Genomic DNA, 19043 nt, shown 5'->3' with positions numbered 1-19043 from the left:
CTCTACACAGCCTATTTCTTTCCCACACTTCACTCAGAGAGCTACAGCCTATAAATCTCTAGCACAGGCATTTGCTTAAGCTGGGATAGGTGTTAGAGGAAGTCCGTGAGGCCCCAGAAACTGTATGTGGGGTGTTACTGGCTGTGGGTACTGGCATGGTTTATTTTTGCTGGGTTTCTGTTTTGTTTGTTTTTTGAAAGAGAGAAAGTGTTAGTGGTTTTGTCAGATCTTCAAAGAGTTCTGATACAAAAAAAATTTTTTTAAATGTTTATATCCTGCTTCAGAACAAGAACTTTGCCCTCTGAAATGTAGCTAACGAAGGGCATTATGAGTACATTTGCATTGAGCACATGCTCTGCGTGTGGCATTCCAGACGCCTCCTTGAGAGGGCCTTGAATGTGCAGCAGCGTTCAACACTCTCGCTTAGCAGAGTTTTTCAGGGCTGAGGAAGTGTTTCCACACACATTCACTTATTGAACCATCGTGGCTTCCTTGGGGGAGAAGTGCCCTTTCCATTATCATTATTGGTCCTCAATTCACAGATGAAGAAGGTGAGCCTGGAGCAGTTAGGAGACTTACTGAGGTCTAAATCAGTGAGTGAGAACCTTGTCCTCAGACCCAGCCGTCCAGCTTCAAGCCTGGCATGCTGGCCCTGCTGCCCCCCTCATTGCCATGGACCCATGACGTCACACACTCTAAGGTCTGTGAGGCGGGGGGGGGGTTCTATATCCTGCCCATTACTCTGGCTTCACACGGGCACAATATCGAAGCACTCAGGATAGATGAGTGCTCACAGAATGTCTTCCTAGAGGAATCCAGGGACTGTGACCTTTCACAGTGGACTTGTGATGATATAATTCTACATGGATTTAGAAAAAGGTTAGCTAAAAAATGAAGTCTAATCTATATCATATCCAGAATGTCCCAAGAACCTAACCTGTTGATCACAAAGAGAATGAAAAATATCTTCCTCTGTATTTTTCTCCTCTCTACTCCTGCTTCCCTGCTGGATTCTTCTGAGGGCCAGACTTACGAAGAAAACTGATAGAAAATTCCAGTGACATCACTAGCAGAGCATTCCATGAATACTAAGAAACAGGACATTGGCAGTAGGCATAGCCCAGCTAGGTGACTCTCACCTCCTGTATCAGAGCAGTCTCAAAGCCACCCCTCTCTCCAGAGCTCCTGCTGAGGGAGTTGAAGGGAGAGAATACTTTCTCCCTACAAAAATACTTGTCATCTCTGTTTGGGAAAGTTCATCTCAAATAACAACAGCCTTTATACCTGATTTAGATTTTCTCATGGCCTCACCAGAAGAAATGGGTATGAAATCACCCTGTGGTCTTAAAAAGGATATTTCAAGGACACTACAAATGCCCATCAAATCCCAAATCAGGCACCCCAGGTTTGACTCTTCCCTTGCATGGTGGAGAATGCCAGGCAAACACCTAGGTGGGGAAGGGAGATGGGCCTGCGTCCTTGCCCCCAGCCCAGCCCCTCCACACCAGCCCCGCTGTGGATGGGAAGGAGCCAGCTGGTCCTGGAGCTGAGTTCCCCACTCAGCACAGGCCAGACGTGCTCTTGGTGTAGATATCGAGAGCCTTGAGGCTTAACCAGAGCCCCAGAGAATTGGCATAAGGTGACTTGGTGGATCAAATCTTGCTTTATTCTAGAATTTCTCAAACTCCAAGAGCAGAATCCCAGGGTAGCAGCAGAGGCGTCCAGAGGGGTCCAGAGGGGTCCAGAGGGCTTGTTCCACAGCAATGCCAATGCCAGGCAGTGGTAGCTACGGGCAGGAGGCATGAAGGAGGGTGTCGGAACTTCTATCTGCTCCTACGCCAGCCTTGTGTGCTGGAAGTGCTGCCCTGCTCACGGCCCGCTGGGGTGGGTCTCAGGCAAAGTCGGGGTGGTTCACAGGTCTGCCCCCTACCAGCTTAGCAAAGCCATTTAAACTCTGAGCTTTGGTGTTCTCATCTGCAAAAGTAGATATTACCTATTTCATAGAGTTGTTATAATGATTAAACGTGGCAACAGAGAGGAAGCACTTAACATGTCACATTTGCTCCGTCAAAAGTGTCAATTAGGGCGCCTGGGTGGCTCAGTTGGTTAAGCGACTGCCTTCGGCTCAGGTCATGATCCTGGAGTCCCGGGATCGAGTCCCGCATCGGGCTCCCTGCTCGGCGGGGAGTCTGCTTCTCCCTCTGACCCTCTTCCTTCTCGTGCTTTCTATCTCTTATTCTCTCTCTCAAATAAATAAATAAAACCTTTAAAAAAATAATTTAAAAAAATATTAAAAAGTGTCAATTAATATAAAATGATGTAATTAAAAGTATTATTACTACTACAACTATTTTGCGGATCCCAGCCACACAGCTGCTGAACTGTTGTTCCAGGTAAATAGTCTGCATCCAGGCCTCTCATCCTTCCATGTGTGTAAATATCACAGGCTGAGGCCAGCAGCCCCAGTAACGGTCAGCACAGAAATCACTAGTTGAGCCCACTGTCCTGGACAATGCTGTGTTTCCCTAGGATGCTAGCTCTCTGGAGCAGCCCACTGCCTTGCGAGCACATGGCCAGGCATTCTGTCCCTTCCAGCATGAAGCCAGGTGAGCACCTAACCACTTCCCTCGCCTATGGCTGGGCGTGTTGACCATTACTGTGCTATAACCTGGATGGTCTCAGGGAACACGCATCTTGAGGTCACTACTTCTCCACTCCCACCAGGCTGCGACTGCGCTTCCCATAGAGTCCTGAGTCAAAGCTGACGATCTGTACACTCGTCCTGTGTCTAGCATCTGGTTGGCTGTGTCCCCAGCATGCAAGAGACCCTGAGTCAGCACTTCCCAGAAGGCAGGTAAATAAAGAGGAGGAATGAAGGAGGGAATGCAGAGGAAGAGGGGGAAGCAGAGAAAAGGAAGAGATCAAATCGTCCATGCTGAATATTTAATGAAGGGTAAGATTACAACGTTTGACAACGCAGATCCCATGTTACGTTGGTCCATTTGCACAGCGCATTAGAACATTTCGCTTTCTGGTTATGCTATGAATGGAGAGGAAAAGTGTTTCCCCTGGAGACAAGCTCCCGTGGCTCAGACGCAGTGCCCTGTACCTTTGGACCTCTGTCCGGTGCAGCACAGTCCATCTGGAAGCACAGTAACTCCTTCCCCCCTGTGCTTGGCCCTCTGCATGTGGAGACTGAAAATGGAGTGACAGATGGCTTTGCCGTGCCTTTGTGCTTTAACATGCTTGGAAATCCCTTAAAAATGTGCCAGGAAGCAAACATCAGATCCTCTGAGGTTCACAAGACTAAAAAATGTCCTGGCACCTGAATACACAGAGGGTTGGTGACTGCACTTGTAGACACCCCTGGAAGGCACAACCCCAGTTTGGGAACTGCTGCCAATTGGAAGGCAGGATGGGAGGTAGGCTAATTCAGTGGGGCCAAGATCAGAGACACGTAGCGAGAGACTGGGCTGGAGAAAGTTGGGGGGTGGGGGTGGCATCAGGCAGTTACAGGAGGCTTGGACTGGTTCTTTGAAAGAATTAATAAGATCGATAAACCCCTGGCCAGACTTATCAAAAAGAAAAGAGAAACGACCCAAATAAATAAAATCATGAATGAAAGAGAAATCACGACCAACACCAAAGAAATACAAATAATTTTAAGAACATATTATGAACAACTATATGCCAACAAATTAGGCAATCTGGAAGAAATGGATGCATTCCTAGAAACAAATAAACTACGAAAACTGAAATAGGAAGGAATAGAAAACCTGAACAGACCCATAACCAGCAAGGAAACCGAAGCAATAATAAAAAATATCCCAACAAACAAGGGCCCAGGGCCAGATAGCTTCCCAGGGGAATTCTACCCAACATTTAAAGAAAAATTAATACCTATTCTTCTGAAGTCGTTTCAAAAACTAGAAATGGAAGGAAAACTTCCAAACTCGTTCTATGAGGCCAGCGTTACTTTGATCCCTAAACCGGACAAAGACCCCACCAAAAAGGAGAATTACAGACCAATATCCCTGATGAACATGGATGCAAAAATTCTCACCAAGAATCTCGCCAATAGGATCCAACAGTACATTAAAAGAATTATTCACCATGACCAAGTGGGATTTATTCCTGGGCTGCAAGGTTGGGTCAATATTCACAAATCAATCAACATGATACATCACATTAACAAAAGAAAGGACAAGAACCATACGATCCTCTCAACTGATGCAGAAAAAGCATTTGACAAAATACCGCATCCTTTCTTGATTAAAACTCTCCACAGCGTAGGGATAGAGAGAACATACCTCAGTATCATAAAAGCCAGCCATGAAAAACCCACAGCGAATATCATTCTCAAGGGGGAAAAACTGAGAGCTTTCCCCCTAAGATCAGGAACATGGCAGGGATGTCCACTCTCCCCACTGTTGGTCAACATAGTACTAGAAGTCCTAGCCTCAGCAATCAGACAATAAAAAGAAATAAAAGGCATCTGAATCAGCAAAGAAGAAGTCAAACTCTCACTCTTCGCAGATGACATGATACTTTATGTGGAAAACCCAAAAGGCTCCACCCCAAAATTGCTAGAACTCATACAGGAACTCAGCAACATGGCAGGATATAAAATTAATGCACAGAAATCAGTTGCATTCCTATACACTAACAATGAGACAGAAGAAAGAGAAATTAAGGAATCGATCCCATTTACAATTGCACCAAAAACCTTAAGATACCTAGGAATAAACTTCACCAAAGAGGTAAAGGATCTGTACTCTAAAAACTACAGAACACTTGTATGAAAGAACACTTAATGAAAGAAATTGAGGAAGACACAAAGAGATGGAAAAACATTCCATGCTCATGGATTGGAAGCGAAATAAGTCAATCAGAGAAAGACAATTATCATATGGTTTCACTCGTATGTGGAACATAAGAAACAGCCAGAGGATCATAGGGGAAGGGAAGGAAAACTGAATGGGAAGTAATAGAGAGGGAGACAAACCATGAGAGACTCTTAACTATAGGAAACAAACTGAGGGTTGCTGGAGGGAAGGTGGGTGGGGGGATGGGGTAACTGGGTGATGGACATTAAGGAGGGCATGTGATGTGATGAGCACTGTGTATTGTATGCAACTGATGAATCACTGGACTCAACATCTGAAACTAATGATAATTAGCCAACTGTAGGTTGGCTAATTGAATTTAAATTAAAAAAATAATTAATGAAGGAGGTTTGGAGGCCAGGTCAACACCTTTGAATTTGATTCAACTGAATACCCTTTGTCAGAGCTCTGGGAGTCTAGAACACATATTTGTACAATTTAGAAAATGTGCCTTCCTTAGGTGAAGGCCAGGTAAGCACCTCCACCCTTGCTGGGGTGCCCTGGTGCAGTGCACAACCCATATAACTGTATATGACAACCCTGACTGCTTAAGATTTTAGAGCAGAAGATGGTGTAATAAATGGGATTGTGAGAAAATTCCATGTAGAAATCTTAAGTAGGATATCTGTAAGATTTAAGAAAAATTAGTGCTTCATTTATCTATTACTATGTACAAACCATCTGAAAACTCAGTGGCTGGAAACAACAATCATTTTATTTGCTCACAGTTCTGTAATTTAGCGGGGCTTTGGTGGGCTGTCAGCGGCCCCCCTGTGCCTGCATTCAACTGGTGGGTAGGCTGAGGCTGGGCTCAGCTAGGGACCTGGGACAGCAAGGTCTCCCCCTCTTCACATGGGCCCTCCAGCAGGGTCTCCAGAATTCTCACCTGGATGCTCAGGGCTTCCAACAGTGCAAAGGTGGAAACTGTCAAGCCTTAAGGCCTGAGCTGGAAATGTACTCCCTGTTCTTCTGCATTCAACTGACTAAATCAAATCACAGAACAGCTCAGATTAAGGGGAGGGGACTACCCAAGGATGTGTGTACTAGAAGACATGGCTTGCTGAGGTCACCAGTGTCATCGTCTGTCACTTTCTCTTAGGGAGCTGTGGTGGCCAGCCAGGGGAGGGGGATGACCTCATTGGAGGGCAGTGGATATTGTTCTTTTTAAGGATAATCTCCGAATTATTTATGTTTGACTTGAGGTGTATTGTATACCCCGATCACCTTATCTTTCTAAGCACCATCAGCTAAGATTAATGGCAAAATAGATTACATTACCCAAAATCAAGTGTCGTAAGTCACTATGGGAATAGGTCTCATTTTTATATATGTATTCATATATTTATATAAAGAATACATATCTCAGAAATATATATATATATAGCTAGAATATATGATCAGAAAATGAAAGCATTTATAAACTTAAAATTTGACTGTTATCATCTTGTTATAAAGTACTAGTTCTGCAGTTTTGTGCTTTAATTCATGCCCACGATAAACAGGTTTTACTGGAGGCTTATCAACTCCCCAGAATAATCTATGCCGCATCTTCCTGACCAGTCTCAAAGTTGCACATACCTCCTTGGGACCCCTGTGGGTCTCTATTCTGATCACTTCTTTTTTTCAGTTTTGCTCTTGTTCCCAGTCATCATTTTTAAATGATTTTTTAAAGAACTCTTTCTTCTTTGATCCTCACCAATCTTGTATGGATCAATTCACCGTCTTCTAAAGCCAAGCCAGGGGGAGGGGGCCATGCTGCTGAATACACTGGGAAAAAGGAGGGTTGTTCTGAGCCTGTTTTGTTCACTGCTCTGTTTCCTTCACTAACTGGTTCTCCTTGGTCTTCTCCAGAGGGTAAGCCACATGTGGCAAATGATGACTCAGTGTATTGATCCAGAAGCAAACATCCCTCCCTCTCCCCCAGCCACCCTCCCACTGCCGATGGTGCTCACTCGTGTGTTATGTGTTGGTAGCACGGGCAAGTTGGCTGTGGTAATAAATAACCCCCAAGCTGTCACTGGCTTGTGACGCTTTGACCCTCAGTCATATTCCAGGTCCTTTGCAGGTTGACTGAGGGCTCTGCTCTTAGCTTCTCAGGGACTCAGTTTGACAGGAGCTCCATCCAAAGGAGTTTACCATGGTAGGTGGAAGATGACATGGTGACAGGTGTGTCATTCCCAAGCCTTCCCGTGCAAGTTACACACTTCACTTCTGCTCACACGTCATTGACCAAAACAAGTCACACGCTCTCTCCACCTCCAAGCAGGTGGGGAGGGGCAGTCCTAGCACGTGCCTGGAGGAGAGCTGGGCTGTTCGTGAATATCTTAACTTCTGTGCATTCTCATGCTTTGTTTATACCTTCAGTCTTCCCTTACGACGTGAGCTGGTGCAGGGCAAGAATCAATTCTCCATAGTTCATCTGCCTCCATTACCTAACCAAGTGCCTGGTACATAGAAAACACTTAATATTTATTGAATTAATTAATAACTTGTCTCACATAATGAGGAAGTAAATCTGAGAATGTTGCCAGTTGTCAACTTTGCAGTACTACCGTCCACTTCTTAGCAGAACTTCCTTTCCCAGAATGCCTTCCTTGTATCATTGAGGCTTAGTTTTCCAATGAGAGCAACTTGCCTGAGCTCTGGAAGGCACAAGTGAGGAGAGGCGATTATTGTCAGGAGGTCACAGGGGTCAGACTGGACACAAGGTTCACAGCAGTTTCCAGGCTTCTTGGCAAGCACCAGATTTGGTGGGAGATTTCCTGGGGATTCTTGAGAAGTATAGCAGTTTCTCACCAAACTTTAGAGAAACACCCATCCTGGTGTTTCAGGCTGCCCTTCCAGTGGTTTCCAGGACCTCCCGGCTGCTCTCATGCCCCCAGCTCATCTCACCTCAGGTAAGCCCTAATTCCTTATTAAACTTCTGTTCCCATAACATGCAGAGTGGCTTTAATACAGGGTCTTCCTTTATTGTCCCCAAGAGTTAAATGAGAAGGGTTTTTTGGTCATACTTCAAAGAAACATGTTACTGTGACTCTGTAGGAAAACCCTCTATGTAAGATTTGCTATTCTTTGCCTCCTCTGGTCTGAGCTGAAATTGGGGCCTGAAGAATTGTTTCAGACACAGAGGACCCACTAGCAGCCTGCCTTGTCTCTCCATTCAGAGACAGCCTTTCTCCTGGGCGGAGGTACCACTCTCATTTGTGACAAGTAAATTAGGAGCAGGTGTAGCTGGAAGCAGTCAGTCTTTCAAGGTTTGCAAGAAGATTGGCAAATGCGCCAGAGACCTGTCCATCCTGACCTATAATTGCATTATCTTCTGACTAAATCCTCAGCACCCTGGCTCGCCCCTTCAGGCAAAGCATGTTATTTCCCTCTTCTTGGAATCTGAGTGAAACTGCTACTGTGCCTCGAATATTGATGCCTGGTTGAATTGCGGTTTCCAGGGCATAGATTGCACTGTTCAAGAATGCATATTTTATCTCTACACCCTTTAACTCCTTTTGAGTGGGAAATGGCTGGCTATTTCAATGCCATAGCTCAAAGAGCTGATGGAGAGAAGCCTCGCCCCTGACAGTGGTGGGTGGATTCAGCAACTACTGGAAGTGAATATTGACACATTTCAAAATGCAGCAGAATTCTCGGTGCTCGTGCGGAATTAGGTCACCTGGGGTGCTGGCATCCAACCCCGTCTATGAGTCCGCATCTACAGCCCCCAGGCTTATCTTTTTAATCAAGCAACAAATACTTACTAGAGGTTACTCTGTGCTCATCACTGTCCTAGGTTCTATGGGGGTTTTCCTGTGGCTTCCCCTTTCCTGTCTCCTTCATGGTTTCCTCTTCCTCTGTCAGCCATTAAATAAATGCGACCATAACAGGAATAACTAATATTTACTGAGCCCTTATGGTGGGAACTGCAATTTTTCTCATTTGGCTAAACATGCAAGTCTTAGGACTTCCACCAGAGGGGAGCACCTTCACACAAATAGCCCAGCTCTGGTCAGCGTGGGGAGCAGAGTGAGAACAATCCACGCCTCTGGAATAAAGGTGAACGTAAACTGGAATGAGAGGAAACCTGTTCAAAGTAGTAAGTGTGTCCAGATTTCATGTGTGTGCCTATGTGTGTATGTGTATGAACGGATGGAGCTAAAAGTGTATATTCACATCTTAGAAGTAGCAGCAAAGGCATGGTCACTACTGAGCACCTACCACATACCCGAAATGGCGCTTCTTGCTTTAATTGTTCTTTAATAAAGGATTATTTGTAACTAGTACTTTTACATGAAGACCAGTGCCAATGAAACGCATTCATCTTAATGCTTAAATAAAATAAGCATTTCGTTCTAATTTTGTTGATTCCATTTAATTGGCTGATAAAGCATCTTTTTGTTAATAATAACATAAAAAGAATAAATAGAGGACTGCATCCAGGCAAACTCTATTTTAATGATGTGGTGATGAGAGAGGGATGCAGACGAGAATATTCAAATAATTTCCTTGGAGTTAAGACATTCTCGAAGTGCATTGCAAATTTTTAAAAGCTTTAGCTTCTGATCCATTTGTTACATTGCCCACATGCACCCAGGGTTCTGAGATGCTTTATTTGCAAACAGTAATGTATTTGCCAATGGGAGGTGTGGTGCAAAAAAATGGAGCCCTTCACAAGGTCCAAAATAAAGATGTGTGAGAGTGTTGACTTCATTTTCCTAGCCTAGGAAGCGGCCTCCCAGCAGGTGGAGGGCCAGAGAGGACAGGAATGGATTGCCAAGGAGGTTCTGGCCCAAGATGGGGGGTTGCTAGTTTTTTGTTTTGTTTTGTTTTGTTTTGTTTTTGACAGACAAAGACCAAGACCAGACCTGACTGCTGTGACAAATGAGGGAGTCAGTAGGGGTCAAGTGGCAGGTGTGTGAGGAATTGTAAAAGATCTGGGGGTAGGATGGGGGTTGCAGGGAAACTGTAGATTCACCTTGGAGGAATATCAAGCAGCAGTTACAAATTCTGCCACGTTCCAGGCATCAGTCTAGGCAATTTATTGACTCATTCAGTTCTGACAATAGCAATGAGGTAGAGCTCCTTACAATGCCATTTCGAGGCCTCCTTGATTGGTACCCACCTGCTCTTCCAGTCTCCCGCAGGAAGCCACGGGTCTTCACCCTTGGCCTGGCCCCCAGGGCAGTGGGAACGAAGGCAAAGATGGGGAGCCAGGGGGAGGGAAGCAGACGTTGGCTGTGTATCCCATGCTGGCCACCGTCCCACAGCAGAACACAAATAGAGCTGGTCCCCTGGGGCCCCTGAGGGGGGAAGAGTGAATGTGAGGTTAGCCCTCCGCGCTGCATGGGACATAGTGTCCGGGCCGGAAGAGGTGGGGGAGAGACACCACCCTGGGAGGGACTGCTCCTCTTGGGGACGGCATGGGCCCGACAACCACTGAAGTGGGAGAGCGTAGGCAGGGGCCGGGAGAGGAAGCCCCCAGGCCCATCTCGTCGTCCCTCAGCAGCCTCAGCCTCTGCCTCATGTGCAAACCCCCAAGGCCTCCTCCTTCCAGGACTCCTGCCCACCCCTCTGCTCCGCGGGGCTCTGGGTGGGGGGGGGGGGTCTGCCTGCACCTCCCTCCGAGCCTGGTCAGTCCCACTCACTCACCTCCCAGGCCGTAGTCCTTGCCCTCTGTGCCGGTCAGGATCCAACAACCACGCAGGAGCTACTGGCGTGTCTAAAGCAGAGGGACTTTAATACAGGGGCTTGGTCACCAGGTGTTGGAGGAGTCGAGAAGGCAAGCTCGTGACTAGGGTAAACCAGAGATAAGCAGGGGCAACCCGCCCTCCTAGGCTGGGGGATGAAAGCATGGATCTTAGAGAAGCTGGGCCAGAGTCCCAGGGCCAGGAGCTGGAGGACTTGCCTCCACCAGCAAGTGTCCCGCTTCCCCTCAGCCAGCTCCCCTGGGCCCAGCCCCACTTGCGGGGTACCCCCACCCCACCCCCGGCCCCGCCAGGGGGCTCTCATTGTTTTTTTCTGTGCTGGGTATTTTTTCCCCCATTGTCTCTTGTGGTCCTCAAAACCACCATGGGAGGCATGACTTACTTCACTTGATGGGAAGACACAGAGGATGCTCCACCCCCCTCCCACAGAAGAGGCAAGGTGAAACCCAGATCGGCTGGGACCTAAAACCCACGCTGGTTGTGTCCCACAGAGAAGCCCTGCTGCTCCTCCCCCACTCTGTATTCCTGGGCCCGGGATCAGGGTCTCAATCAACAGTTGCGGAATCAGATTCTGAGTCATTTCGCCCTGGCAGTGAGGCCTCTGGTCCGTTTTGACAGCTGTCAAAAGTGAAACCGTCAAATGCCCCGTCCCAGGAGGGCCGCAGGCCGCCAAGCACCTGATCTGAGGCTGGGCCCCCAGGGCCTGAGCCTCCGTGTGCGGCAAAGCGCCCCATATGACCACCAGGCATCCCAGAGTCGGTACCCACTGAGGAAGAGCGCCACCCAAGGGACAAGGGCACACTGAGACAGACCTCTTCACCCACCCTGGGGGACGGACTATGACACCAGGAGAGCTGTTGGGCCAGGAGGGGGACCTGCCCAAGGCCGGGCCCCCAGCGACCAGGAGCAAGCCGGAAGTCTGGAGAGGGCATTCATGTAGTCGTGCATTCACCCAGAAAACAGGCACCAGCCACCCAGTGTGCTAGGTGCTGGGAAGACAGTGCTGAGAGAGACCCTGTGGCCCTAGCCCAGGTGAGACTACATGTCTCTTCCTCTCTGCACCCGCTCCTCCTGGGAGGGGAGGGGAAGGAGGGGAGTGAAGGGGAGGGGGGAGGGGAGGCGAGGGGAGGGGGAGGGAGGGGAGGGAGGGGAGTGGAGGGAGGGAGGGGAGGGAGGGGAGTGGAGGGAGGGAGGGGAGGGGAGCAGAGTAAGTGGCATGAGTCAGGCACTTGGCCCCATTAGAGAGGAGAGCTGTGTGTGTGTGTGTCTGTCTGTGTGTCTGTGTGTGTTGTACAGCCATACACGTGTGCAGCTCTTGGTTATCCTGAAAACTAAAGAGAGCGCATGTGGAAATTAAACAAACCCATTATGCAAATTATTTATGTTGATACACAGTGTATGTGTTTATACAGACTAATTAACCCAAATGATGCCCTGTGCTAAACTTCTAAACAATGCTCCATAACTAATGACTGAGGTTTTAGACACTCGGCAGCGGAATCAAAGCCTGAACCGCGCTCTGGGACGTGGAGCCCTGTGTGCAGCAGGTCCCCGGAAGGCTGCAGGGTCCTGCCCAGCCCCAACAGGGCTGTGACCGGTGCCTTCCCTCACTAGGAGGAGGAGAAGGGGCACAGGACTGTCCTGGGGACTGTATGGCCCTTCTGTCCCCCAGGCTGGCCTCTCTGTCCTTTTCTGTCTCCTGTTTCTTGGACAGAGGGACAGCCAACCAACCAAGCACCAAAGGAGGGGTAGGCATCTTCTCTCCTTTCCTTCCCTCCTTCCTTCCCTCTTTCCCTCCCTCCCTCCTTTCTTTCATATTAGTATTTAACAACATATATGTTTTGTCTGATTACAAAAGTAACATATGGAAACTAGAAATTTTGGAAAGGCACAACAAAGACACTAACAGTCCCATGTAATCCTGTGATGGCTACAATCACAGTATCAGGCTCCATTTCTGAGGTCTGGTGTGTGCACGCCTTCCACAGCCCACACTGGGTGTCCAGTTTAGAAGCCTGCTTTTTTACTTAACACTATTCCCTGGACTGTACCTTTCCTCAGGTTATTGAATATTTCTCTTCAACTTCACTTCTACTGGTTACACAGTATTCTTTGGTACAGAAGAATCAACATCTATGTAATCACCCGTGTCCCGACCCCTGGATACCCCCAGCTCCCTCTCTCCTTCGCTACTTTCTGTCCCCTATTCTTGTGGATATAAGTAAGCTGGGGGCAAGCCCAGGTGAGGAGGGGCAGGGGACCCTTTGACTCAAGCTTCACATTCACAAAGGGTCTCAAAATAAATTGATGGGATTCCCAAGTGCTTATGCTATGGATTGAATTGTGTGCCCCCAAAACTCATGTTGAAGCCCTACCCCGCAGTGTGATAACACTTGAAAATGGGGCCTTTGGGAGGTGATTAGGTCATGAGGCTGGAACCCTCATGACAGGAATAGTGTCCATATAGGAAGAGACCAGATCTCTCTCTCTCCCACGTGAACACAAAACAAAATGGCTCCCATCTGCAAGACAGGGGGACAGTTTTCACCTGGAACCAAATTAGTCAGCTCCTTGATCTAGGACTTCCAGCCTCCAGGACTGTGAGAAATAATTTTCTGTGCTATTTTGTTATAGCAGCCCACGCTAAGACACCCAGTCATACAGCTACACTCAACAATGTTGAAAAATGCTCACTACTGGACTTTACACTTGTGACCTATTTTCAGACCACACCCCTACAGTGTATGATGATTCCATACTTCTCTAAATCCTAATATTGTCTTGTAAACAGTACAATTACTTTGCATTGCACATTTGGCTTTGTGTTAAAAGCACTTGTATGGGGGGACCTGGGTGGCTCAGTCAGTTAAGCTGTCAACTCTGGATTTCATCTCAGGTTATAATCTTGGGGTCCTGGGATCCAGCCCTGCATCGGGCTCTGTGCTCAGTGGGGGGGGGGGGAGGCTGCTTGTGGATTTTCTGTCTCCCTCTCCCTCTCCCCCCACTCTCGTTCACTCGTGCGCCAGCCCTCTAAAATAAATCTTTAAAAAATAAAAATTAAAAAGAAAACACTGTTTTTTTTAAAATATAAACATATAAGATGCACCCTGATATGTTCATCTGTTTTGGAATTCTTAAATTGTTTATATAGTAGGTGTTTCAAAAAATAGAAGTGGCCTGTTCCTCCTTTGACACCCCAGAGCCTCTAGCAAGTGTCTAGAAAATCAAGACCGTCGAGAACCCTGCCGCAATCTGAGAGAACACGCGACAGGGACTTGAGCGTCAGAGGACTTCTCGCCCTTTCTCTACCCAGGAGCTCTGCTCCATTTGGAACAACACTCGTCTTCCGCGCCCCTCAGTGTAAACTAAATTGCTCCTTGCCGAGGGCCCTGGTTTTTCTTTAATCTCAGTGTGTGACTGGCCTGTACCCATCACCTGGCCAGATTTCTCGGCCTGCAGTGGCCCACTTCGACGGTGTGCCCCCTATGAAAGCTCACAGCATTTCCCGGGCTCCCACCAGACTCCGAAGGCGCAGCCTGGAAGCCAGCAACAACGGACGCGGCCACACGCGGGGGCGCTCGGGAGCTTCGGGAGCTTCGGCAGCAGCCCCAGGGCCCGGGACGGGGGGCTGCGTCCCAAGTAAGTCCCAGCCCCGGCCACTTGCCCCAGCCCGGGTGCGTGAGCTGCCCGGGTTTCTCTCCTGCGCTCTGCACGGACTCTACAAGCCGCTCTCCGGCCTTGGGCTGGACGTGGTGGGGACGCCCTTCCTTATCCTAAATGCAAGGGACCGGCCGCTCAGACGGCGTCCCGCTGTGGGACAGATCCCACTGGGACCCTGTGGGTCGGGCTCCCTTCCTGTGCACGGGGGCAGAGGGACGGGCTGGGAGCAGGCACACTGGGGGACGTTTCTAGTTACCCTCCTGGTCGCTGCTTACTCATCGGGAAGCGCAGGGCGGCTCCTACCAGGCTCGTGCACCTTGGGTGCACATTAGAATCACCTGGAGAGCTGTTTCGCGCCTGTGCCGGTAGTTGCTCAAAGCAACTCGGAGAATTGTTCACAGGGCAATTCAGGCCGAACCTCTGGGCCGGGACCCTGGCCTGTGGCTGCAAATTGCTCATGCAGACAGGCTTGAGGAGCCCTGGATTGGGGGAGGATCTCCAAGGGCCCCCCCAGCTCTGGGAGACAGTGGGCCCTCCCCCACCTAACGCCTCTTCTCCCCTAATAAAGGGATCCGGGAAAGCAGATGCATTTACAGTAAATGGAACCAAGCAAATGGAAATGAAACAGCACTTGATAATGCTTTGCATTTGCAGAGCACTTTGGACCCATGTGATTTCCTTAACAACCCATGGCAAATTGCACCGCTATTACGACTTCTAGTCCAGAGGCGGGGAACACAGGGGCGGGCTGGGAGGGCTCTTGGCGGGCCTCTTCCACCTCCCTCCCTCCCAGCCCTTCGTAGGAACGCTGGAGCACCTCCTTGACCGCAGGCACAGCAACAGACGCAGCCCCTGCCCCTGGGGAGGTGACAACACACATGGAAACCTACTCAGTTATGGCAAGTTGTGATGAGCACGGCCAAGGAAACCCAGAGGGTGCCACGCAGAGAACAATGGTGACAGCGGGAGGTAAAAGCTTCTGGATTCACAGTGGAAGTCCCCACAGGGGAGGTGACATTTAAGTGGAGAGCTAGAAACTGAAAGGGAGGCAGCCCTGTGAGGAGCCAGGAGACTCACAAATGGACAGCAGGCTGCCCGGGTTTACAGGGGCCCCGCTAGGGTGTGAGATGGCCACCTAGGGGGGTTAGGTCTGTGGTAAAGGAGAAGGAAGGAAAGGACTGCCCTCCACCCCAGGGCGGGGCTTCTGGCTTATTGACAGGCATCCACTCCCGCGGCAGGACCTGCCTGAGGAAAGAGAAGAGTAAAACCCCTCCCCACCTGCAGAGGGTACAAATTACCCTTGGGCCTCGGGCGCCAGGACTGGGCAAGTGTGCTCCTTCCCACCCCACCCCCACCCCCTACCCCCCACCTCCCCACCCTCCCCGGTTCTAGCAAGACCAACCCTGACTGTTCCTAGCTGGTGCCGCCATGCTGTAGCCGTCCATCGCTGAGACTCCGGGGGGATTCCAGAATCTTCCAAGGGCCCAGGCTGCTCTGCAGGCTGAGCGCTCCTGACTCCAAATCAGGCTTCCCTTTACTCTGGAGAAAGGCACAAGGAACATCTTCCTGCCACATAAAGGAAGCCTCTTTTCCTTCCCTTAACAGAGCATTTCCTGGAGCACCCAAAGCTGGCCCACTCGCTTATAGAGAAAGCGTGGTATCTTTGAGATTTGGAAGTGAGGCTTCTGCAGGGGTCGTCTTTGGCTCCCACTAGAAGAGCTGGCCAGGCGTTTCACGGGTCCTGCTCATTTCACCCTGCGACTGCAGTGGTAGTTTCATATTTCCCCACTAGATGGGGCCCTCGATCTGTGCAGCTCACAGTTACAGTCCTTCCATTTGGCTCTGAAGGCTGCTCAGAAAGGTTTTGTAAAGCAGAGAGGTATCTTTTTCTACAGGAAGGGGCTATAGGCTGAAATTGGAGAAGCCCTGGAAATCTGGCTTCATCTATATCTTCCTTAATTAGCACATGCGACAGGGGTGGAGGTATTTGCAAAAGAAACCTAGCCGATCTGAACTGTGGATACGAATGTAGTCACCTAGAAAACAATTCCTTATATAAAGAGCTATTTGGAAAAATCTCCAGCTGGCTCTGCCTCTTGAGACAGGCCAGAGGCATTAACTCTGGACAATCAGGCTGAAAAAGTCGCTCAGCCTGGTCATAGTCATCATTTTGCTTGATTAATGGCAGCCTGGTTCCTTCCAGTTGATCAGCCCCAGGCCCCAGACACACGAACCTGGAAGACTGAGGTAGGAAGGAGAGTGATGACGCCTTCTCTGACATTTGGGGGCAGAGTTGAGGTGGTGCTGGTATAACAAGAACAGAAAGACACCGACTCTGTCTTCAGAGTCTACATTCAGCCCAAGAAACAGAACTGTCCAGAAAACAGTACACGATACACATTTTTACATATTCGCATGTGTAAACTTTGAGTGTATAAACAGAATCCTCGACAAGTAAACTCAAACTTGGAAGCGGTGAAGTTCTCATAGATACAAAACCAGGTTTAAAGGAGCCTCCCCTTTCTGAAATACGTTCATGGGACTCTACAAAAGGTATCATCAGCATGCTTTGAAGAGGCTCGTGAGACAAAAACACAGGATAAACTTTTACTGTTCACATTTTTACTTACTGGAAACCTGTTTGCAAGACACCCCACATTTCCCCAGGATCGGGGATGTTTTGACAGGTAGTCTTTGAGAGGTTGGTCATTGTGCAGACAAACATCTTTGGGTACTTGGTCACTGTACTTGATAGTGTTCATTCAAATTTATAGCCACTGGCATCACCTACCGGGAAAGTTGAGGGACATAGCTATTGGGCTTGGTTTTGTTTTGTTTTGTTTAAGATTTTATTTTTAAGTAACCTCTACACTCAAAGTGGGCCTTGAACTTACAACTCCCAGATGAAGAGTCACATGCTCCACCAACTGAGCCAGTCAGGTGCCCCTGGGCTTTGTTTTCATAACATGCTGGGAACAAGCTCAGGATGGTCCCTTAGAAAGTAAAGTTAGAACTTCATTTGGGAAGGTAGCCTTTAAGAAATGTGCTTCCCTGAGAGTTCTGGAGATTGGTTGAACAACAATGTGAATGTACTTAACACTACTGAACTCTGTATTTTAAAATGGTTAAGATGGTAAATTTGATGTTATATGTATTTTACCACAACTAAAAACTTTTAAATTAAAAAAAATTTTTTTTAAGTGCTTCCCTTAACACACTTCTGTGTCCTGGTCACCAGCTAAAACATATACCAGCTCAACTTTGGCATAAATTCGGTGTAATTTGCATCCACTCTCAGCAGTACTATAAACATCTTCTAAGACTGTCTATCTCATGGAAACTCTGGTTCTCCAGAAATCTACTTTGGCCACCCTAATAAATGAAATGGACTGACCCAGATGAGCCCATTAATTGCCCAGAGATGGCTCCTTGTGACACCAGAAAGGTAGTCACAGTGAGCCCTGCAACAGTAATCTTTCCATCCCCAGTTTTTGGCCCAGAATGGAAACCAAAGCTCAATGCTTGCTGAAGGGAACTGAATTCTTTGTTGACCTTGTCTTTATGTGTATGCCTAGAGTCAAGGGCTACTAATGTCTTCTGAGATGTCAGGATCAGACGGAATTCTGGCTGAATGAAAAACGCCAAAAATGCCACAAAAGGGGCCACAGGAAGTCCAAGCTATCCACTTCCTCAGCTTTTAGGAGCCCCTCTGCTCTGAGCTGTTCCCAAAGAGCCATGCATTGTGGTAGACAGGATAGTGACACCTCCCATCCCCCCACCAAAAAAGCATCCACGTCCTAATCTCTGAGACCTAGAGACGGATGGATTTAAGATTGCCTATCAGTATGAGTGGGGAGATTATCTTGGATTATCTAGAGGGACACTGTAATAACAGGGGTCCTTAAAAGTGGAAGAGGGGTCAGGAGAGGAGGTCAGAGTGATGCGATCATGAGAAGGTCTCAGCACAGCATTGAAGACGGAGAAAGGGGCCACAAGCCAAGGAATGTGGGCAGCCTCTAGAAGCTGGGAAAGGAAACAGATTCTCAGACCTATTCTAGACTTCCAACCTACAGAACTCTAAGGAATAAATTTGTGTTGTTTTAAGCCATCAAATTTGTGGGCATTTGTTGCAGCAGCAATAGAAAACTAACACTTCTGTGAGCCAGACACTGAGCCAGCTAACAGGGCTGCAAAGATGTCCCAGTATTCCAGAGACACATTGTGCAGGAGAGACAGAAAAATGCATATGTGTAGTTAATGCAACATGCTATGCACCAAACTCCTGCACCAAGCCCTGAGGGAGCACGGAACTGAAAGTGCTCTCCTCTGCTTGGACGACTCAAGGAAGGCTTCCTGGAGGAGGGGAGATATTTCAGCTGAGCCCAAAGCTGAAAGGAGAAGTCTATACAGCTCTGAGTTCATATGGTCCAGAGCCTTTCAGTTACCTGCCTTTGGGGACGTGAATGTTGAACTGGGAAACATTTTATTGTCCAGACCTTTGATCCTCAAAGTGTAGTCTAGGGACCAGGAGCATCACCACCCCCTGGGAGCTTGTTAGAAATGCAGAATCTTGGGCCCAGCCCAGCCTTACTGAGTCAGACTCTTTATTCTAATAAGATTGCTCAGATGATTCATATGTGCATTGCAGTTTGAGAATCACTGCCCTCCATAACAACATTGTCATGCTCACCACACAGTGTGGAGAGAACAAGGACAGGGTTCCAGAAATTGCTCACATACCTAGACCCGATGGGAGGGATGGCACGTAGCAGTGCTCAGAATGGTACGCTGTCATTCTCAG

This window comes from Eumetopias jubatus, unplaced genomic scaffold, assembly GCF_037043125.1.
Source record: "Eumetopias jubatus isolate StellerSeaLion01/CBP00866 unplaced genomic scaffold, mEumJub1_p1.0 scaffold_3, whole genome shotgun sequence".
In the NCBI taxonomy this organism is placed as follows: domain Eukaryota; kingdom Metazoa; phylum Chordata; class Mammalia; order Carnivora; family Otariidae; genus Eumetopias; species Eumetopias jubatus.
The sequence above is the reverse complement of the archived record's forward strand: the minus strand, read 5'-3'. Positions refer to the sequence as shown.